Consider the following 21705-nt stretch of genomic DNA (forward strand, 5'->3'; position numbering starts at 1 on the left):
TCCCCAGCACCTGGAACGTCTTCTAATATATAATAAGTCCTATATAAATATTTATTGGATAATAGCATTCAATTTATGTAAAGTGCTCAGCACAATGCCTTGTACATGCCAAGTATGTAATACACATTAACTAACTATGATTATTTGTATTTTTCCATGTTGCAAAAAAGAGTAAAGAATTATGAAGTTCCAGAGAGGACAGAAAGGGATGCAGAGCAAAGAATTAGTTAAGGTCCAGGAACATAAGAACAGACTTCCTAAATGGCATAGTTTTACTTGGGGTTGGGTCTGCAGATGTGGGTATGTGAATGGCTCCAGGCCTGGACCCCTAAATAGCACAAAGTGCCCACCACATAATGATGATTCATTGTGTCTACATCAGAAAGCCTCGAAAACAATGCATGTCTGCTCTTTAGCCAACTACTTCATCTCTTTTTGATTCTTAGAGCAGAATCTGGTGTGGGCCAGTTGTACTCTCCACCACAATTTTAATCACAAGCATTACATACTTTCAGTATTTCATTTGATGCTTAAAAGGAAATATGAAGAATTGTCCAAAACCAGCTCCAGTTAGCCATCCCATAATAGCACCACCAGGAGTGTGCCAGGCTATAAGGGCCAAAGCAAAAGCTCAGAGGGACATCAGAGCAAAAGGCTGGAAGTGCTGAAGCAGGTGGTTCTGAGCCATGACAGGCAGCAGGAAAGAAAGAAGCATCCTCAGTAGATACTAAGCTATCAGGGCATCCTGATAAGGCACATTCCTATTCTATGAGCTCACAGACTGTATGTAGCCAAAATCAGTCAACAGTCTGCCTCTCATCTTGATGGGAAGTTGGTTCTTTGAAAATGTGCTTCTATCGCCTCACTTCCTACAACACACACACACACCCCAAATCCTCCTCTCTCAAGCTCAGTTTCTGATTGAAATGCTCTGCTGATCCTCAAAAAGAAAAGGAGAAACTTCAAAATCACAATGAAGGTATCATTGTACCGATGCTTTGGGAGGACTTTCCTCCTCTCAACTCTTACCTTCCTCACCTGGAGGTGCACTCAGGCTCCAGACAGGAAGGCCAGGAGCTGAGCTCATCTGAGGTCAATCTGTGAAGTCCAGGCACACCACACTGGCTCGGCTTTCCCAAAAGAAAAGAAAAGAAAAAAAAAAAAAAAAGTGAGACAGCTACAGGCACGTGACTCAAGGGGCACAGCTACACATCCAGTGCCTTTGTGCAAACTGTAAAAATGTGCCTCCTTTAGGGCCTTGGATCGGAAACATTTTTTATTCCTCAAGGCTGAAGCACTTGTGAGCCCAATGAGAGAAGTAGGGCTATATTCCTCCTTGGCTGGACATCTTTGTGCAGGACAGAAACTGCCTAAGTGCACCTGGTAGCTGGCTATGTGAGAAGGAGGTACTGGAGGGCTAGGGGTAATGAAAAACAAAATGCCTGACCCCTACTCTATACACCCCAAGGATGAGACCCTTTTCCTTTGCAGCTGGAGTTTCATCTGTGGTTGGATCTCCCCGAGAAGACACTAACCTCCGAGTCTTTCTCCTCCATGCTGCCCCCAGCACTAACCCTGCTCGAGGCCTGTGGTATCAATACTTAAACTAGGCTGAACTAGGAAGAATGAACAAATAACTTAGAAGGCCATTTGGAGAGGGGCAATGTGGTGTCATGGAAAGTCTGCAGGATATGGAAGCAGCTGGCCTGGCAGGCTGGCTTGATAAGTGTCCACTTGGTGAGGCAGAACTGCATTTCCCAGAGTTCCCTTCCCTGCACGTGTCCCATCAGAGTGGCCACAGGAGATAGTCTTGTGGGAGATCTGAAGGGGAGAAGCAAAGCAATGGTCCTCCTGTAGCTCACACCTGTTGCCACTAATCTTCTGACTCACCTTATTGGCCCCAAACAGGTGTCTTTCTTTGCTGCTCTTGCCGCCCCAGAGCTCTCCAGTGTGAAAGCAATTGCAGCTGCCACCTCCCAGCCCCCATTCCAAACTCTCTAGCTACAATCTCTTGAATTCTTAGCTGACAGCCAAAGAAACCGACCCCATTCCAGTCAGCTGACCTCCCTCCCCTCCCAGGTAAAATGCCAGCATTTTCACAGGGGCTTGGAGAGACGGGGCTTTTGAGCAAAGAAAGGATGAGAGCAGAGCTTGTAGGCACCAGACCAGGCTGGTCGGGGAGGTGTTTTGGGGTGTTTTCCTCCAAACCCCACCATGACTGGCATCACATACTCTATTTAGTTTCACGATAAAGGTGATTACTTATGACCTTATTAGCAAAGACTATAGATACCTCAGAGAAGGCCTCCACTGTTTAAGTTCTTTTCCAGTTTTAGGGACATGCCGGAACATGGAGCAGTTCAGACGAGGAGGTCGCTCAGCCCTCCCTGCTGTTTTACCCTCTGCCCCGTCTGCACCCTCCACTGCCGACATCCATGTCTACTCCCTTCATCCCGCCACTCTCTCCCTTTCATCCTGCTGTGTTACTGCCCTGTCCTCCATCTGTCTTGCCAAAAATGAACAAAGGAGTATAAGCTACCCTAGGATGGCTTGACACAGAAAAGATGTCTTTTCAAAATCCCAGAATGTCACGGTAAACTCGCTGAGAAACAGTATGATGACTGTATCAGCTTTTCCAAACTCAGGCTCTGTGAAAAAAAATGTTGAACACTTGACTCATTTGCTGACAATTTGGGACAGTTAAACAGGGGAGTAAGAAGAGAGAAAGAAGAAAGGAATAAATAAATGGTTTCTTTTTATCCATAGGTAAGTGATTCAGGTGCCAAGGCTCACGAATCTTGGAATACAGTCAGCTACAATCATGGCTGATTCTCCAGATGAAGAGACCAAATACTGGCAAAACAAGAAGCAGATTTGGACCATCACATTCCTACTCTACTGGATGCTGAGAAATGGACGCAGGACAACCACCCCCAAGTTTCCTGGTACTGCTGCTGTCATTACAAAATCCTCGCTCCTTCAAGGTATCATCTCTTGCCCCTGCCAGAGAAAACCAGTCTTTAAAAGAAACTAAATCCAAGGTCACTTACTTCCACATAAAGAGAATATTTTGTTGGCTGCCAAAATTCATTTTTCTAATGTACTCTTATCCAATAACTTAAGCCTGGTGCACTGGGCACAGTCCAACTTGGGTAATTCCATCCTGCCAACCAAATTCCCCCAAGGAGTTTGAACTGGACATGATAGTCAATATTATTCTTCACTTCTTCAGCTATCCCCTCATTAATTAAACTAATGCTTTTCATTTCCAAAGCATGATGCGGATATGGGGATGGAATTTCTAAAAAGGGATTATTCTTAAGAATTTAGTGATGAGAGGTTCCATTACATGAATTCAGTCAAGTTATTTGGAAGTCAAATCTGGATTCATTTATTTAACAGATAGTTATTAAAGTATATGCCAAGTACTGTTCTCAACATTGTCGATGCAACAGGCCACAAGAAAAGGTTTCTACCCTCAAGAAATAAATATTAGAACAAGTATATGAGATGAAGTTGGAGTGAGGGGCAAGAATCAGACCATTTAAGCCATGATCTAGAGTTTGGATATTATTATAAAGACAGTTGGAGAGTATTGGTGGAATGATGTGGTCAGATTTGGGTTTTTTTTTTTAATAAGATCACCATGGAGGAATATCTGTGGGCCAGGGTCCTAGTCTTCTGCTATTTTCCACTGGAATTGAATTATTTGGGGGTCAACACAACTGTGGCCCTCTTCTCCTCCCTGCAAGCCCTCAAACAGCATTGAATCTTGGTTCACTCAGAGGGCCAAAGAGGCCAAAGCCACGGTTTGGCCACATGGGCCATCAGCACTGCATCATTACATGATGAATGCTGCTTCCCTCTTCCTCTCTATATCTGGCTGTATACTTCACAGGCTCCCTTTGGTCATATGAGACACCAGACAAAAGAAGGTAAATGAAGAAGCATTAGTTCATCTCCACTGCTCCAAGAGCTGCCCATGCTCTGCTGAAGGTAGTTCAGGGACAAAATCAAGGAGCAGAAACATCAATACATACATGTGGCTTATTGAATGGTGGCATTCTTAGATGAGCATTACCATTGAAAAGAATCATTTAAAACTTTCTAGTTATTGCCCATCCTGTGAACAGTGACATATATAAATGAGACAGTCATAGAATCTGGACATAGAAGGGGATATTAGTGGTCATCAAGTCCAACCTTTCACCTAGGTATAAGATTTTATATTGAATCCTCCTAAATATCTTTTTGTTAGTTTAGATTTATCCTTCTACCCAGTTGAGATATTTTTGAATATTAATTCTCCTATCAGGCATATTAACTAACCATCCATGTTTTATGACAGATATAAACTCAATAACACACTGTGGCAAAGACAGTTCTCACCAACTATGCCATGTACTCCCCTGCTTTTCCCAGACTCTTTTGTAATTGGGTTGGGGCCATGTGACTTCCTGTGGCCAATGGACTGTGAATGAAGGTGATGTCACTTCTGGGCCAAGTCATTTAAGAGCCAGTATGATTCTTTTATTCTTACATTCCCCTGACACAGAGACCTTGTAGGCCACAAGTTCTAGATGCCATACCTACAGGGGGAGCTTACATGAATTCCATTAAAGACTCTACATTGAGCTACAAATTGAATGTATCACCCAAAGACTTAAAAAGAGTAAATTAAATGTCATTAAAATCCATGTACACTAAAGTCCCAAGGACCATGGTAGTTAATCCACTGAAGGTTTTTAAGCGTGGCTGTGATATAATCAGATTTGAATTTTAGAGATGTATCTGATGGGGAGCAAACTGGAGGGAACTAAGACGGGAAGCAGGAAGAACAGCTAAGAGGCTGGCTCAACGGCATCTGGAAAAGGGGTGATGATTGTGGGAGCCACTACGAGCTGATGAAAAGCACAGTTCTGTCATAATCACTTCATTTCTACATTTGCCAGTGTTGCTAGGCTTGTGTCAGGGAAATGACCAAATGCATAGCCCTGAACCTGCTCTTGCCCACCACTCAGGCTGGTTCTGTCCATTCTCTCTCATCTGTCCTCTGGCCACTTGTACCCCTTTTGGTTTCCTTCACTGCCTTGAGGACTCTTTCCAAAGCTGAGCTTTTGCACAAGCTCCTTCTTATGTTTAGAATGTTTTCCTACTTTGTCCCCTTTTCCAGGCTAATTCCTCAAATTTTAAATCTCAATTTTCTCAGGGAGGCCTCCCCGACCCCATAAACCAAGTTAGATCCCCTCACTTAAACCATTTGCCCTTTGCTCTTCCCCTTTCGGGACATTCAATACCCCTGCAATCACTGCTTACAAAAGCACTTTCTCTCTTTTTGAGACTAAAAAAATTCCTTGAGGGCAAAAACCATGCCTGTTGTGTTTATGCCTAAGAACTTAGAACAGTGCAAAGTAGGTGTTCAAATAACATTTGTCGAATAGGATTATCTAATAATTTGTTCTGAAAATGTGTCAGAAGTAAGTATGACGCTAAGTGGATTGCAGGTTTTAAATCTCCCCTTAACCCTCTTACACTGTTGGTGTGGGAATGTAAGTTGGTGCAGCCACTATGAAAAACAGTATGGGGGTTCCTCAAAAAACCTAAAAATAGAATTACCATATGATTCAGCAATCCCACTCCTGGGCATATATCCAGACAGAACTCTAATTCAAAAAGATAGTGTGTCCGGAGCCTGTGCTCCGCAACGGGAGAGGCCACAGCAGTGAGAGGCCCGCGTACAGCAAAAAAAAAAAAAAAAAAAAAAAAAAAAAGATACATGCACCCCTGTGTTCACAGAAGTGTTATTCACAATAGCCAAGACATGGAAATAACCCAAATGTCCATCAACAGATGAATGGATAAAGAAGATGTGGTACATATATACAATGGAATATTACTCAGCCATAAAAAAAGAAAGAAAGAATGCCATTTGCAGCAACATGGATGGGACTAGAGATTATCATACTAAGTGAAGTAAGTCAGAAAGAGAAAGATAAATACCATATGATATCACATATATGTGGAATCTAAAATATGACACAAGTGAAGCTACCTGTGAAACAGAAAAAGACTCACAGACATAGAGAACAGACATGTGGTGGCCAAGGGGGAGTGCAGGTGGGGGAGGGATGGACTGGGAGTTTGGGATCAGCAGATGCAGACTATTATATACAGAATGGACAAACAACAAGGTCCTACTGTACAGCAGAGGGAACTATATTCAATATCCTGTGATAAACCATAATGGAAAAGAGTATTAAAAAGAGAGTGTGTGTGTGTGTGTGTGTGTGTGTATCACTGAATCACTTTTCTGTACAGCAGAAATGAACACAACATTATAAATCAACTATACTTCAATTAAAAAGAAAAATAATCTCCCCTTTTTGTTTTCCACCCTTCTCCAGATTCTGGATGATTCCTCTTTCCTTAAGCTTCCTCAGAGATGACCTACAATGATTCTTTTCATTTTCTGGGGTTGTCATTGCTTCAGTGCAGGGATCTACAGACTACAGCCCAGCCCAATTCTGGCTAGCTGCCTGTTTTTATAAATAAAGTCTCATTAGAACACAGCCACACCTATTCATTTCCAAATTATCGGTGGCTGCTTTCACACTACAAAAGCAGACTTGAGTAATTGCAACCTAGACCACATGGCCCACGAAGCCTAAAATATCACGTTTACAGAAAAAAATTTGCCAACCCCTAGTCTAGGGTAAATTTTTGAACTCATTTAAGACAGCTATGTGATTTCTTTCTGTCAGCTCATCTATATTTGGATGTTTCCTCTTTGCCCATCTTTGAACTGCCTTTACAATTTGAGATGTATTCTTTCTATTAAAGAATTCAGAACAAAATAGACACCTGCCTATTATCATCTGCTGACATATATCCTCTGCCCCATGCAGTGTCTCTTCCACATTTGTTACTTTTTATGATAAAGTTCATTTATTTAAAACAAAAATCACTTTCTCATTTTTGAAGTTACTCGATTAACATTTTCTTTTCTTTTCCAGTTTTATTGATACACATGACAGAACATTATATAAGTTTAAAGTACACAGCACAATAATTGGATATATGTATATATATGTAGTGAAATGATCACAGTAAGTTTAGTTACCATACATCACCTCTGCCTCATTTGTTCTCCTTGCTCTAAACCTGTGTAACAAAGTCCATTTTATCACCCTAAGTATTTTTGCAAGATGCATTTCACTCTCAGTTTCCTTTTGCGGGTTATATTCGTTCTTGAGTATGTGCTCCTCTGCCCGTGACCCTTTATGATAAGAACTCACCAAACAGCTCTCTTTGCAGACACAATCATTCCTTCTTTCAGGATCACCTCCACTTGTGTTATCAGAATTTTTTTGAAAGTTACTTATCTCTCAAGATTGGATCTCTTGATATACCTGTGAGTTTTTCTTTCTTTTTTTCAAAAATTTTCAAGTGTTATTTTGAGTTTTGAAAGCATGTCAGAAGGAGCCAAGATGTCCTTCCTGAGCAATTTTGGGCTCTCAGATGATTCCCACTCACCTTCTACTATCCTCCCTCCAGTTCCCACCTGGTCAGTATCATGGGTTGAATTCTTTCTCCCCCCAAAAAGATGTGCTGAAGCCCTAAGCCCCCGTACCTAAGAATGTAATATTTTTTGGAAATAAGGTCTTTATAGAGACAATCAAGTTAAAATGAGGTCATATGGGACTTCCCTGGAGGTCCAGTGGTTGGGACTCCATGCTCCCAATGCAGGGGTCAAGGGTTCCCCTGGTCGGGGAGCTAAGATCCCACATACCGCATGGTGCAGCCAAAAAAAAAAAAAGGAGGTGATAATCTATAATGAGGGCATCTGTATCTCCAATAAAGAGGAGAAATTTGGACCCAGAGACAGACACACCACAGAGAGAACACTACATGAACATGAAAGCAGAGATGGGGCAATATATCACAAGCCCATGAACACCAAAGATTGGGAGCAAAGCACCAGGATCAAGGACAGAGGCATGAGACAGAGTCTCCTCCCAGGCCTCAGGAGGAACCAAGCCTGTCCACACCTTGATCGTAGACTTCTAGCCTCCAGAACCCTTAGACAACAAACTTCTACTGTGTTAAGTCACCCAGTTGGTGGGAATTTGTTACAGCAGCCCTGGCAAACGAATACAGTCAGAATCAGTCCAGAGATGTGAGAGTTTGCAGGCTGATTCCAACGTGAGCTCCACCTCATTTCCCCTGGGTCTGCTGACTCTAGCTCCTGCCGTCAGAGCCTGTGGTCATCCCAGTAAAGATCTTCAGACTGAAGGTTAACCTCCAGGTATGTTCATCTCAGTAACTCCAAGATGGGGCCTCAGATCTGACTTTCATGAGGCCATAGATGTAATCCTGAGGCATGAGAAGCAGTGAGGGCCTAACTCACTTCGTGTAGTTTAGTCTCCTTCCTGGCCCCAGGGCCTTAGCACAACACTCGAGAACTGACATCTGACCCACATCTGCTGCTAACCCCAGCCAGGATCCAGGGCCCCCAGTGGGCTCCTGTGCTGCCTGGTGTCCCCAGGTGCCCCTTCCCTGAACAGATCTAGGTGGGTGCCTGCCACCCACCTCAAACCTTTGCCAGTCCTTCTCCACTCCAGGCCCTAGTCCAGTGACAGATCTCCCAAATAACTCTCCCAAATTATTATTCTTGGTTCATATGGGGGGAAACTGAGGCAGATAAAGGTTACGACCCTTGTCCAGGATCACAAAGCTAAGTGGCGCCCCTGGGACTTGAACTCAGGCAGTCTGCCTCCAGAGCTACTCTTTTCTCCCACCCTTTCTCACAAGGATAAGCAGTTTGCCCACCATGCTGGGCAGCTTTGAAACAGGTTCCCTATCATCCATCACCTTACCTACCTGCTTCAAGCAGATGGTCACCAGTAAGCCCCTCTTATAGAGAAATCCTAGAATACCCTTGGGGATGAGTCAAACAAAGGGAGGGAGTGTTAAGGGTGGGCAGGGGTCAAGGGCTCCAGCCCTGATCCTGTCCCACTAAGAGAGTCTTTCTCAGAAAAGCAGAAAGACCAACAGATTACTAATGTCAGTCATTTAAGGACACATCCCCTGTCCAGTGAAGCATCCCAAGGTGCGCTTAAGGGAAAAGTCTGGGTGGATGAGATTCAGTTGACCCTCAGCCCATCTGTCCTTCACTCAGTGTGACTATCTGCCCTCACCTGCTCTCTTCAGCGCCCCAGCTTCTCTTCCGCTTGACTCAGCCAGCTTCACGAGCCACAAAAATAATCTCCTCGCTATTGGCCTACAGCTTTTCAGACTTTATCAGGCAGCCTATAACCAGGTATAGCTCAACTCTTAGGGACAGAACACCTTGACGCAGCTCCACCACCCTTCCCCCACCTCTAAGGATTCAGGATGGTCCTGACAGGCAGCCTGCAAGGAAAATGATTCCTGGCTGGAATTAAATAATAGAAAGCTTCTAGAAATCTAAATTTGACACTGATAACTGAAAGATTTAAGGCATTAGCCATAAGACTGGGCAGGAAAGACTCTACTCCATTCCTAGGCATTTGAACCTGCCTGTGATGTAAGTCTGGCTTAGCTCTGGACAAATGTGCCCTTGAACTGGCAGGTTGTACCTTCATACTTAAGGGACTATTAATCAGCACAAAGCCTCAACAGGCAGCTGGATTTTATAAGGAAGAGGGGAATTAGAGAGGGCACAGGAGGTGCTGAGCAGAGACAGTGCTTGGCAAAGAGGAATGGTGGCAGCTCTGTCCTGCCAAGATTACAAAAGCAGGAAGGGAGTTATAGGAAGTGCTCCGTAGATGGAGCCTACTTGAAAGGGCAGCACCCCAGCTCCCACTCTCCAAGCCCCACCTGCGTAGTGAGCCTGAAGGGGTTAAACAGTCAAATCCATATCCGGCAGCAGCTAGGAGGGCTGTTTGTTATTGCAACACAGGAAGTATCAAGGATCTCGGTTCAGAGGGGAAAACCTGTTTTCGCTTATACTCAATCTGAAAGCATCTCACTTCCTACCCAAAAGCCAAGGACATAAAAACCACTCTCGGGGCTTCCCTGGTGGCGCAGTGGTTGAGAGTCCGCCTGCCGATGCAGGGGACACGGGTTCGTGCCCCGGTCCGGGAAGATCCCACATGCCGCAGAGCAGCTGGGCCCACGAGCCATGGCCGCTGAGCCTGCGCATCCGGAGCCTGTGCTCCGCAATGGTAGAGGCCACAACAGTGAGAGGCCCGCGTACCGCAAAACAAAACAAAACAAAACAAACAAAAAAACCCCACTGTCATCCCTGTAGCCTACAGGGACAGAGTCCATGCAGACCTCAGCGGGAGATACCATCCCCCAAATAGCAGCTGGGCCAGTTTCTGCAGAGAGCAGAACTGAAAGAAGCAGCCTCTGCAAACTGAGAACTCTCTGCAATCAGCAGAAGGAGCTTGGGGCAAGGAAGGACAGAGTAGTGTCACTAGAAACTCAGGACCCTCTGTGCATCCCAACAGAGACCCCCCTCTTCCTCGGGCAAGTAAGGAGAGAGAGTGGTGAGCCTAGGAAGAGGTGACTGATTGGGCAGAAATGGTGGGGGAAGAGGATGACTGTGGTTTTTGCTCTGGTGATGGAAGTGAACGTAGCAAAGAAGAGAAGTGATGGCTTAGTCCCATGGGTGTTATTGTTTCCATAGCCCCAGGCCCTGGCCCACAAACTTGTAATCCCAAGCAAGGCAGCTGTGTGCTCTCATGGTCCAAGGAGAGAAAATAGAGAGGACATAGATGCTTGGTTAGCTCAGCAACACTCCACCCTTGTCTCCTTTGGGTTCCAGCCCTCAGGCCCTGGACATGCTTGTCACCATGAGTGAGCTCTTGGGGGACAATGGACCCAATGACCACATCAGCTACAGTTTGCATCCAAAAAGAACCATTCCAATGGAACATGGCAGAGGACATACGAGAGGATGGGTAAGCAATATAGAATAAGGATAATGGGGGAAGGAGTGGGGAAAGAGGTCTTTGAGCTCAGATAAAGTCATTTCTTTAGCCAGATCTAAAGCTGTCATTAATTCCCTAAGATAGAGACATTTTAAGTTACAACGTACCTGATGCCACTTGAAGCTTATTGTGTTGATACCACATTTAAATATTAACTGATATAATTAACTGTATAGTTAACTGGATACAGTTCTCATTTCACATGTAAGGTTAGTCATTCTCAACAAATCTTTTGATTGCCTCTATAAAATTCAGAGTTAAAGAACCCCTTAAAGCATCTGCGGATGCCCCCAAACTGTCATCCATAGTCACTCCCGCAATCTGAGGGCAAATTTTGAATAAGTAGTCATTCTTATCAAATGCTTCCCTAGCAATGCTTGCAGCTGTGTGATGTGGTGCCCATCACAGAGCCAGTATAAATCATATCACTAAAGGAGCACACATTGCTTAGCCCAGCCCAGGAAGACTTCAGAGATTTTGTTGAACTAGTTTGGGGCCAACTTTTGGATGAGGACAGAAGGGGAACTGAGGTCGCTTCATCTGGTGTTAACTAAAATGAAGGTTAACATGCCAAGTATGTGGGTCACTGACTAAAAATAAGACAACAGATTGGAGAACTAAAGTTGTGCCTAGGAAGATGTGTTAACACTGAAGAAAAGGGTGTAAAGACAGGAGGATCTGATACTGAGAGCTGGTTCCCTCATGGATAAGAAGTATGAAGCAAACACAAGAGGAGACAAGAGCGGTGAGGGGAAGTTGGAAGGCCTTCAACAAAGCTTCCCTTTCGTGCACCACCACGACTTCTTCCCCTGCCCTCAGAACAGTTCCTGATGGTGCTGCTGGGAGGCTTATTTCCAATAATCCCTCAAGTCCACTCAATCTTCCTTCTCTGGCAAAGTAGAGAGGAGGATCCATTTTGCTGAAGGAAACACTTGGTTCTCACAGACTCAAGAAGTATAACCCACTTCTCTTCAGACATCTCTATTCTGTTTTCCTAAGACAATGTATGAATTAAGCTACAATGGGCCCCGAAGAAGCCAATTGAAAGCATTGAGTCTGCTTAGGAGGAAGAAATCTTCCCTCTACCCTTCTAGGTTCTTCTGGCTGGTCTAAGAATTAAAGTGACATGAGACAGATTAACAATAGAAAAACTTAATTTCATATGTATGAGAACCCCACATACATGGCAGGGTCAGAAACCTCACGTACTTTAAGAGGTTCAAAGACAGAAAGATAAAATGAGGTATGTATGTCATCCTGAGCTAAGGAATGGGATAGGGGCCTGGTGCTTCCAAGGACAGGAAGGTCATTCAAAAGACAATAAGAAGAAGAGCAGATGTTTGGTAATTAGATATTTGCTCTGCCATACAGATGGCGCCATGTCAATAAAATTTATCTCTGGTAATGACTCTTTTCTGGGGAACATCCCCAATTTAAATTCTTCTAGGTAGCTAAGGGAGGGGTAGTGGTTTCTCTTGAACTACCAGGGTCTCAATTGCCTTTAGCTCAAAATAATTCTCACATAAAGTGACACATTTCGGGGAAGCTCATTCTGAAGACTTACTAGTCTGCTTAGGTTCCAGGATTCTAGGATGGAACACCATTTACTAGCAAATCTTATACCACTACAGCCCCCCAAATTTTCCACATAGAGTTTCTTCTCTGGGCCCTCACAAGCCCTTGTGAACATGTCTCAGGGGATACCAGGCCCCTTGAGCAGGACTATGAGAAATTTTTCCAAATCTCTCCATACACAGCAAGTTATCCTCACACTTGAGTGTGTGTGTGGTGGTGGGGAAGGGGTGACTGGGAGGGTATACATCATCATTTCATTCACACCCTAATAAATCTAGAGAGTGCTCGCTTCTTCTTAGAAATTATTCATAACACCTCCTGTTTGTTGTTTGTCTTCAAATATTCCCTGTTCTTTGTTTGGCCTCTTCAGGGCACAAGTGGCCAGTCCCAGTAGGTTTTCTTTCTAATGTGATTCTTCCTTTATAGTTTGCTAGAATGAACAGCAGTGGGAATTCTCAAATTATAGTAAGAAAAAGAAAAAATCTCCTGAAGAGATTGTTTTCAATGCAGATTTCTCAGGCCCTGTCCAAATCTATAGAATCAGGCTCAGGAATTTGCACTTTACTAAGCTCTCGCCTGTCACTCCCCACCCCAAGATCCAAAGTCAGGTGGTCCACAGAACATACGCTGTAAAACATGGTGCTGGGGCTTCCCTGGTGGCGCAGTGGTTAAGAATCTGCCTGTCAATGCAGGGGACACGGGTTCGAGCCCTGGTCCAGGAAGATCCCACACGCTGCAGAGCAACTAAGCCCATGCGCCACAACTACTGAGCCTGCACTCTAGAGCCCGCGAGCCACAACTACTGAGCCTGCAAGCCACAACTATGAGCCCGCGAGCCACAACTACTAAGCCCGTGAGCCACAGCTAGTGAGCCCACCTGCCACAGCTACTGAAGCCCGCGCGCCTAGAGCCTGTGCTCCACAAGAAGAGAAACCACCACAGTGAGAAGCCCGCGCACCGCAATGAAGAGTAGTCCCTGCTCACCGCAACTAGAGAAAGCCCACGCGCAGCAGTGAAGATCCAACTCAGCCAAAAATAAATAAATTAATTAATTAAAACAAAACAAAACAACAACAACAACAAAACATGGTGCTGAAGGATGTACTTTTTTTAAATGTTGAGTTTTGAGAGTTCTATATATATTCTAGGCCCAAAGCCTTTGTCAGATATGTTTTTTCCCAGGCCGTAATTTGTCTTTTCATTCTTTTTACAGGATCTTTCACAGAGCAAAACTTAAAATTTTTATTAAGTCCAATTTATACATTTTTCCTATTATGGATCATGCTTTGGTGTCAAGTCTAAAAATTCTGCCTAGTCCTAGGTCAAGAAGATATTCTCCTATGTTCTTTTCTACAAGTTTTATAGTTTTGTGTTTATATTTAAGACCATGATCCATTTTGAGTTAATTTTGTATAAGGTGTGAGGTTTAAGCCCAATCGCTCCTGCACCACTTACTGAAAAGGCTATTTCTCCTCCAATGGATTGCTTTTACTCCTTTGTCAAAAATTAATGGGGGATATTTGTGTGGATCTATATCTGGATTCTCTATTCTGTTCCACTGATGTATGTGCCTCTTCCTTCCACTAGCAATACATTGTCTCAATACTGCAGTTATATATTAGATCCTAACATTGAGAAGAGTGATTCTCCCACTTTATTCTTGTTTTTCAAAATTGCTTTGGCTATTCTAGGGCCTTTCTCTTTTTCTTTCCTATATAAATTTTAGAAGAAACTCATCTAGGCCTATAAGGAAACTTGCTGAGATTTAGATAGGAATTGCATTAATATGGATCAGTTGTGCGGTTTTTTGTTTTTTTGTTTGTTTGGGGTTTTTTTGGTACGCGGGTCTCTCACCGCTTCGGCCTCTCCCTCTGCGGAGCACAGCCTCCGGATGCGCAGGCCGAGCAGCCATGGCTCACGGGCCCAGCCGCTCTGCTGCATGTGGGATCCTCCCGGACCGGGGCACGAACCCACGTCCCCTGCATCGGCAGGTGGACTCTCAACCACTGCGCCACCAGGGAAGCCCTGGATCAGTTTTAAAATAGGACTATTTTTTTTCTTGCAGCAGAAGATTTTTAAAAAGCAGCTCTAAAGTCTTACCTGGTTAAAGTTATATTTTTACGTCCAGGCAGTACAATCTATTTTTTTGGTTACAGAGAGACCTTGTTCTCTGAAGGCAGGGCAGGCACTTTGGCAACTTGGGGGACACTCATCCCCCAGCTGAACCCGTGTCTTTGAAGCCCATGGGAGTTGGGCCTGTGGGAAACCCACGGACAGGGCCCCCAGCTATTGCTGATGAATGAAGACTTGCCTGTGGGGTGGGGGTCTGACGTCACCTTCTACCACCGTTTTTCCCACCCACTTGCACATAAGCACATGCGCAGGTCTAGAAATTAAGGAGCAATCGACTTCTCAGCAATCGACTAAATAGTCTGTGCTTCTGCCTTTACCATTCTGCTTCCAACCCTCCACAGGGAGCCTAAGGACAAAACAACATGGCTAGGTGCAGACACAGGTCAAAGCCAGGGCCATCTAAGCAGCTGGTGAGTAAGAGGGCTGTGACCACATCTCTGGGAAATGTGGACAGGGGCCAGCTTGACAAAGAGAAGGAGAAAACCGCCCAGGGGAGGGTGACGTGGGTAACTGTCAGCCCATCAGAAAGTGAAGTGGCACTTAGTAAGATCAAGACCAGCCCGAAGAGATGCTGGGGTCACGCACTTATCTGCACCAAAGGGCAGGAAGGATCCACCCGCCTGACCCAGGCACCTGGCCTTCTGAGACGGCCTTGCCTGCCCAAGGAGACTGCTAGGTGGCCTCCCAGCCCCCTGTACAACCCTGGTCGCTGGGTTTTCCATCCTTTGCTCATTTGTGACTATTGTCTGCCCTCTTTGTCAAAACTGATAGCAGCTAATTAGTGCTGAAGCCCAGACTGGAGCTTACTTCCATTCACCTCATTATTTGTTTCTCTTTTGGGCTAAAGCCAAGCAACGAACATTAACATTCCGCCTGCAGGGCAGGCACACATGCAAGCACGCTCACAGGCACCCACTCTCACAAGCATACACACATGTACACTCACATATCTGCACCCACATGTGTACACACATGCACACACGTACTCACTTATATACACACACTCATGCATATGCATCCACACGTGTACACACTCACATACACTTCAAACCTGGGATAGGAGAGGAACATAACAACTGCTGGCCCAGTTGAGAGACCACGGCAAGCAGGGATTCAGAATCTCTGGAGCCTCGGGCCCCTGGGGCCAGGACAAGCCAAGGGCTGCGGCCTAGCCGGGGTTTTGTAGGCAGCTGTTTCCTCCTCCCCGCCTCCTGGTCCCCAAGAGCCTGCGCTCTGTAATTCATCGCTACGTCTTAGGCCCAGTTTCCAGCCATTGTCAATCGAGTGGGAGACCTTCCAAGTTTCTGTGTCAATGGAGATCAACTGTTCTAAACCCCAGCTCCCCCGAAGCATTCTGGGGCCAGCCTAGCTTGGATTTTAAACAGCAGAGCTGCCCTCCCTGGGTGCAAGCAGACGAGGCCGGGTAGCCCTCTAGTGGCCATGGCCGATGTGGCAATAGTCTTTGAGGGCCCAGGGACGCTGTGCCGAGGCTAGTCAGCTCTCCTGGAAGACACAGGAAGGAAGCACAGTAACAAAATGTTTAGAGCCTACCTCCTCCCTCTCCATCACCCTCAAATCCCCCTGGGCACCAAGTCCTATCAGTCTGCCCTTCCCAACAGCTCTCCCGTGCCTCCAGCCTAGCTGTGGCCTCATCACCCAGGCTGAGTCATGCTGCAGTAGTCTCTTCCCTGGACTCTCTGCCTCCGTCGCTTGTGTCTAATTCTTTACACACCTTGCTGCCAAATTCTTTTTCCAGATGTTCACTGTTACCATCTATGTTCTATGTTTAAGAGTCTTCCTCACCTCCCCATTGTCTAAAGCGCTGATCCTCAAAAGGGAGATGCCCTTCCTGGAGAGGCATATCACCATCTCAGGACAGGTGAGTAGCATGTCCACACGGAGGCTGGCGACGTGGATGCTCTTCCCCCAAACCGTGCTCATACTGAACCACTTACTGAGGAGCAGTTCCTCCAGGTGTCCTAGCCCTCAAACGTAGAGAAGTGGCAAAAAGGTGGAGAATCACAAGTCCTCCGGGTATAAAGTTCCAACATCTCAGCCCTCCATAATCTGGCCTCGACTTCCCTTTCTAGCCTTAAGCTACAGCATAATGTCGAGGTGAAGAATTAGAATCAGACTATCTGGGTTAGAGCCTCAAGTCTACAACTTATTAGCTTTGTAACTGTATAGAAGGTTCTAAATTCTTTGTTTCTTTGCGAAGCTGTTGAGGAGATATTTAAGTGAGATAGCCCGTGTATGAGATTTAGCCTAGTGCTTGGCACATAGTGACTGTTCAATTACCACTCACCTGTTAACAAGCCAACTGGTTCATTCACAAGTCCCGCACATGCCTTGCACTTTATAACTCTGCACTTTGGTTCTTGACATTTGATTTGTCTGGAATGTTCTCTCCCTCCTCTCTAATACCAAGACTCCACTGTTCTCCCAAACCCAGCTCAAATCTCCTCACCTGCTTAGGTACGGATATAATAATATTGGACCTGTCAACCTCACACAATATGTATTGTAAGAGGAAACTTATATACTTTGCAACAGTTCACCATATAAATATATATACATATGGATGTTTAATAGATAAGTATGATATTTTTATTGTCTGTACAACCATTTTGAAAAGTTAAATAAATCCTTGTAATGCATACTCTTGTGTTACTGGAATCAGTTATTTAAAATTATTTTACATTTTACTTGTCTCCTTAAGCAGAGTATAAATGCCATGAGGATAAGACCTCTGTTTTATACTTACATTCTCCATAGACCACTTCTAACATAATACCTTCACTATATTAGCTACTTAGTAAACATTGCCTTCATTTAATTAATAAGTGACAGCATCTTTAATAATAATATTAATGTATGTTCTTATATCTTGAGGCAATTTTCCATTCATCATCTCATGATGATTGTCTAAATTCTACAACATCCCTGAAAGAAAAGCAAAGCTTAGGCCTCTTTCATAAGGAATTCCTTGTTGGCCACAAAATCCTGCAAGCAAGTTTTGTTATTTATATTTAAGTTACATCACAATAACACAGTCTCCAAAAGGAAAGATATCTGGGTTTAGAAGGTCAGGGGGTAAATTTTTTAAAGTATGCTTATGCCGTGTTTATTCACAACTAAAATGCTGGTACAGCCACTTTAGAAAACAGTTTGGCGGCTTCTTATAAAGTTAAACACAATAAGCATATGAACCAACAAACCCAGCTTAGGTTTTTTTATTATTATTATTATTGTTTTATTTTTATTTATTTTTTTTGCGGTATGCTGGCCCCTCACTGTTGTGGCCTCTCCCGTTGCGGAGCACAGGCTCCGGACACGCAGGCTCAGCGGCCATGGCTCACGGGCCCAGCCGCTCCGCAGCATGTGGGACCCTCCCGGACCAGGGCACGAACCCGCGTCCCCTGCATCGGCAGGCGGACTCTCAACCACTGCGCCACCAGGGAAGCCCCAGCCTAGGTTTTTACCCTAGAAAAATGCAAAATGCACACTAACACTCATACAAAAACCTGTGCCCTAATGTTTATAGTCTATAAAAACAAAGAAGAGATCAGTGTTTGCCAGGAATTAGGGGTGAGGGTAGGGTCCGACTAAGATGCAGCATAAGAGAATTTACGGAGAGGGGTGATGAAAATATCCTGATTGTGGTAGTAGTTGTACAAATGTGTGTGAAAACTCATAGAACTATATACCAAAACATACTGTACATAAATACAAAGTAAAACAACATTTTTTTAAAAACCTCAGAAGCAAACATATAGTTTAATCTCAGCAAGTACAGGAAAAAGTGAATGGTGTCATTAATTAATTCAATATAAAGATACTGATCACCTATTATGTATAAGGCACTGAGTGGGCTAGGCAGAAAGGAAACCAGAAACAGGTGATCAAGCAGTTTTAAGAGCTTTGAAATTTGCTAGAGCTAAGACTGAACCCCTGGACTATCTCTTATGAAATGTGTGTTCTTAGGGATGTTGCTTAATGTCTTCGAGCTTTAGTTTATGAGGATAATAAAACAGAGAATAGGGACATAGTAAGAGGCTGAAAATGATTATTATTATTATCATAGCATTGCTAATACTAAAGCTGGTGATGCCAAGAATAACAATGGCTCTACCTTCAAAATATATCCAGAATGTGACCAGTTTTGACATGTCTTTGTCACCATCTCGTCCAGGCCACTGTCAACTCCTGCAACAGCTTACTGCTCCCACCCTACAGTCTCTCCTCAACCCAGCAGTCAGAACAATCTCTTGAAAATGTAAGTCAGTTATGTCACTCATCTGCTCAAAACCCTGTTGTGACTCCCCATTTCACTCAGAGTAAAAGCCCAAGTCCTCCCTATTCCTACAAGACCCTGCCGGCTCTGGCTCTATCCGCCTCGCTTATATTACCTTCTACTGCTTTCCCCCTCACTCACTTGGCTTCTTCCACATTGACCTGTTGCTTTGACTTGAAGGCACTGGGCATTTATTCACAGCCTTTGCACTTGCTCTTCCCTCTGTCCAGGACATTTTCCATATGCCTGCATTGATCACTCCCTTACCTCCTTTGTGACTTTTCTCGACCATCACCTTCTCAAAAAGGAAAGAAAAAGAAAAAAGAAAGCTTATCCTGACCACTGTATTTAAAATTTCAAACTGCCCCACTTCCCGCAGTGCTAACAATCCCCTTTATCTTGCCCAACTTTTCCTCTTACCACCTTCTATATAACAAAACCAAACAAACACTGGCAGATGGTTCTCTCATCAGTTGCTGTGGGAGTATAACCTGGTACAACCACTTTGGAAATCTTTTAAAGATTTAAAGAGTATCTACTAAAGCTAAAAATACCCTGTGCTACTCCTGGATATAAATCCAACAGAACGGAGGGCTTCTGTCCACCAAAAGACACATTAAGAACGTTAATAGCAACTTTATTCAGAATATCTCCAAACTAGAAACAACCCAAATATCTATCTACAGTACAATGGGTAAATAAATTGTGATATTTTCAAATAATGGAATAATACACAGTAATTAAAAAATGAATTACTGATACCCTTTCCAACATGAATGAGTTGCAAGCCTAATATTGAGCAGGAGAAGTCAGAAACAAAAGAGAACATTTGATATGATTTAATTCGTTTGAAGTTCAAGAAAGGCAAGGACTTCAATGATAGAGGTCAAATACAGCTACTTATTTCCCCAATGGGGAGGTAATCTAATCTCTCTGAAAATAATAATAAAAATATTCGTCTTGCAGGGCTGGGCTAGTTGCAAATAACATACATCTAACAGCTAGCGCCCATTCCTGGCACAGAGTATTGACTAAATAACTGATAGTTTGTATTCATGTTATGTTCTCAATTCATGTTAGTTTAATAATTATTAAGCAAAGGATAGTGTTATGATATTCAACACAAAAGTTCCAACTGCATGTAACATTAATTTTCTCCAAATAGAAATTCCCGTTTTCTTCCTAATAGAATCCATATTTTTGTTCAGGGAAATCATATGTTCAGCCCAGAAAGATGAAGCATGACTAAGCCAAACATGGAACTCCCATGACCCTTTGCCAGACACCAACTTTCCCAATTCCCTCTTCTCCTAGAGGTGCCCATGTGCCCAGTTTTGGCCAATGAGACCTAAAGAGGAATTCTGATGGGAAACTGTTTAAAAAGATTTTTCCTCCTTGCTAAAAGGAGAAAGGCACACACTCTCTCTCGCTGTCCCCTGTTTTCTGCCTTTGGATGAATGATTCATGGAGCTGTGACAACCATATTTTGACCATGAGAATCACAGAGACAATGACCCAGAGTCCCAAAATAGCAGAATTATAAGGTCACCTATCTTCAGATTTTTTATTCTAAGAGTTTATTAAGCATCTTGATTATTTAAGCCGCTGTTAGTTGAGTATTCTGTTACTTCCAGCTGAAATTATTCCTGACTATTCCCTTATAAAGGGTACAAAAGAGAGTCCTTAAACTGATCATTAAGGCATCTTCCCAAGCTCTCTTTAATTTTCCCAATGTCTGAGCACAACCCACCCCTTTCATGGTCCTTCCATGAGCCTCCTTCTTGCTAGTTTACCAAAATTCAATACCTTCATTTTCTAAGTCAAACACCTTTCAATGGTATATGATCACCATAACGAGGTCAGTAACTTTCCTCAGCCCTTGAGGCTAGGAAATAAAGACTTAGGAAAAGTCTACTCAATTGCTGACTCTTGTCGGAGGTTAGCCAACTGTAAACATAACTAACCTGCATTTGCCGACCAACACCCTGGAGCAGAAACCTTATAAATTTAAGTGTGCTGTGAATAGAAGGCTCATCCAAAAAGGGTTCCTTCCTGGTTGGCAAGGCAGACTGACCTTGAAGTTAATGACATCTATGCCCCTCATGTGCTCAGGCCCCTTTCTAGGCCCTGTTTGGGGCCCAAGCAATGTGTTCACATGATCACATGCTTTTGTAAAATGTGAAAGTTATTTTAGCCACAGTCATTTAGGACCTCAGTCTCTTTCCTCTCCAACTTACGCTCTGTTACACTCGCTCTTTTGTAGGTTGGTGTTAGAGAGACCACGGGCTGCTTGGGATTCAGCTAAGGGGAAGCTGAGTTGAAGACACATAGGGTTTATATTAAGAAGGTTATATTTATGCGGTTCACTTTCACATCTAGTTAAGTTATTGCTAGCTATTCTGGTGCAGGGATGGCTTCAGGCAATATCCCCACTGCCTACTTTGGCAATGCCAGAGGCCATACTGGGACATGCATGTGATCTATTCACCAGGCATTGGAAGTATGTGGGTAATGAAGGAGAAACGAGTTTTCAAACGTGTGAAGCAGAAGCTAGTCTGAGAAAGTTCTGCCAATATTCAGATATGTACAGTTATAAGCAGAGTATTTGATTCTCACAGATGCCTAGGCAAAAGTTCTGTCCTGCCATGAATATACTTGATGAGCAATGTATGCAATTCTAAACCCACAATATATTTTTTCTTTTTCGGTGTAAATCTTATAAAATAG

The 21705-nt window shown here is 43.9% G+C and overlaps 1 long non-coding RNA gene across 1 annotated transcript in view; it reads right to left on the reverse strand.

Annotated features, from left to right (window-relative positions):
* Positions 1 to 1067: 1067 nt before the first annotated feature.
* LOC132480777 (uncharacterized) overlaps positions 1068 to 21705 on the reverse strand; it is a 63210-nt gene continuing 42572 nt past the window's right edge. The window contains exon 3 of the long non-coding RNA XR_009530686.1: positions 1068 to 1130. This is a non-coding gene — a long non-coding RNA (uncharacterized LOC132480777). The remainder of the gene's footprint in view (positions 1131 to 21705) is intronic.

Source organism: Mesoplodon densirostris, chromosome 2 (assembly GCF_025265405.1).
Source record: "Mesoplodon densirostris isolate mMesDen1 chromosome 2, mMesDen1 primary haplotype, whole genome shotgun sequence".
In the NCBI taxonomy this organism is placed as follows: Eukaryota; Metazoa; Chordata; class Mammalia; order Artiodactyla; family Ziphiidae; genus Mesoplodon; species Mesoplodon densirostris.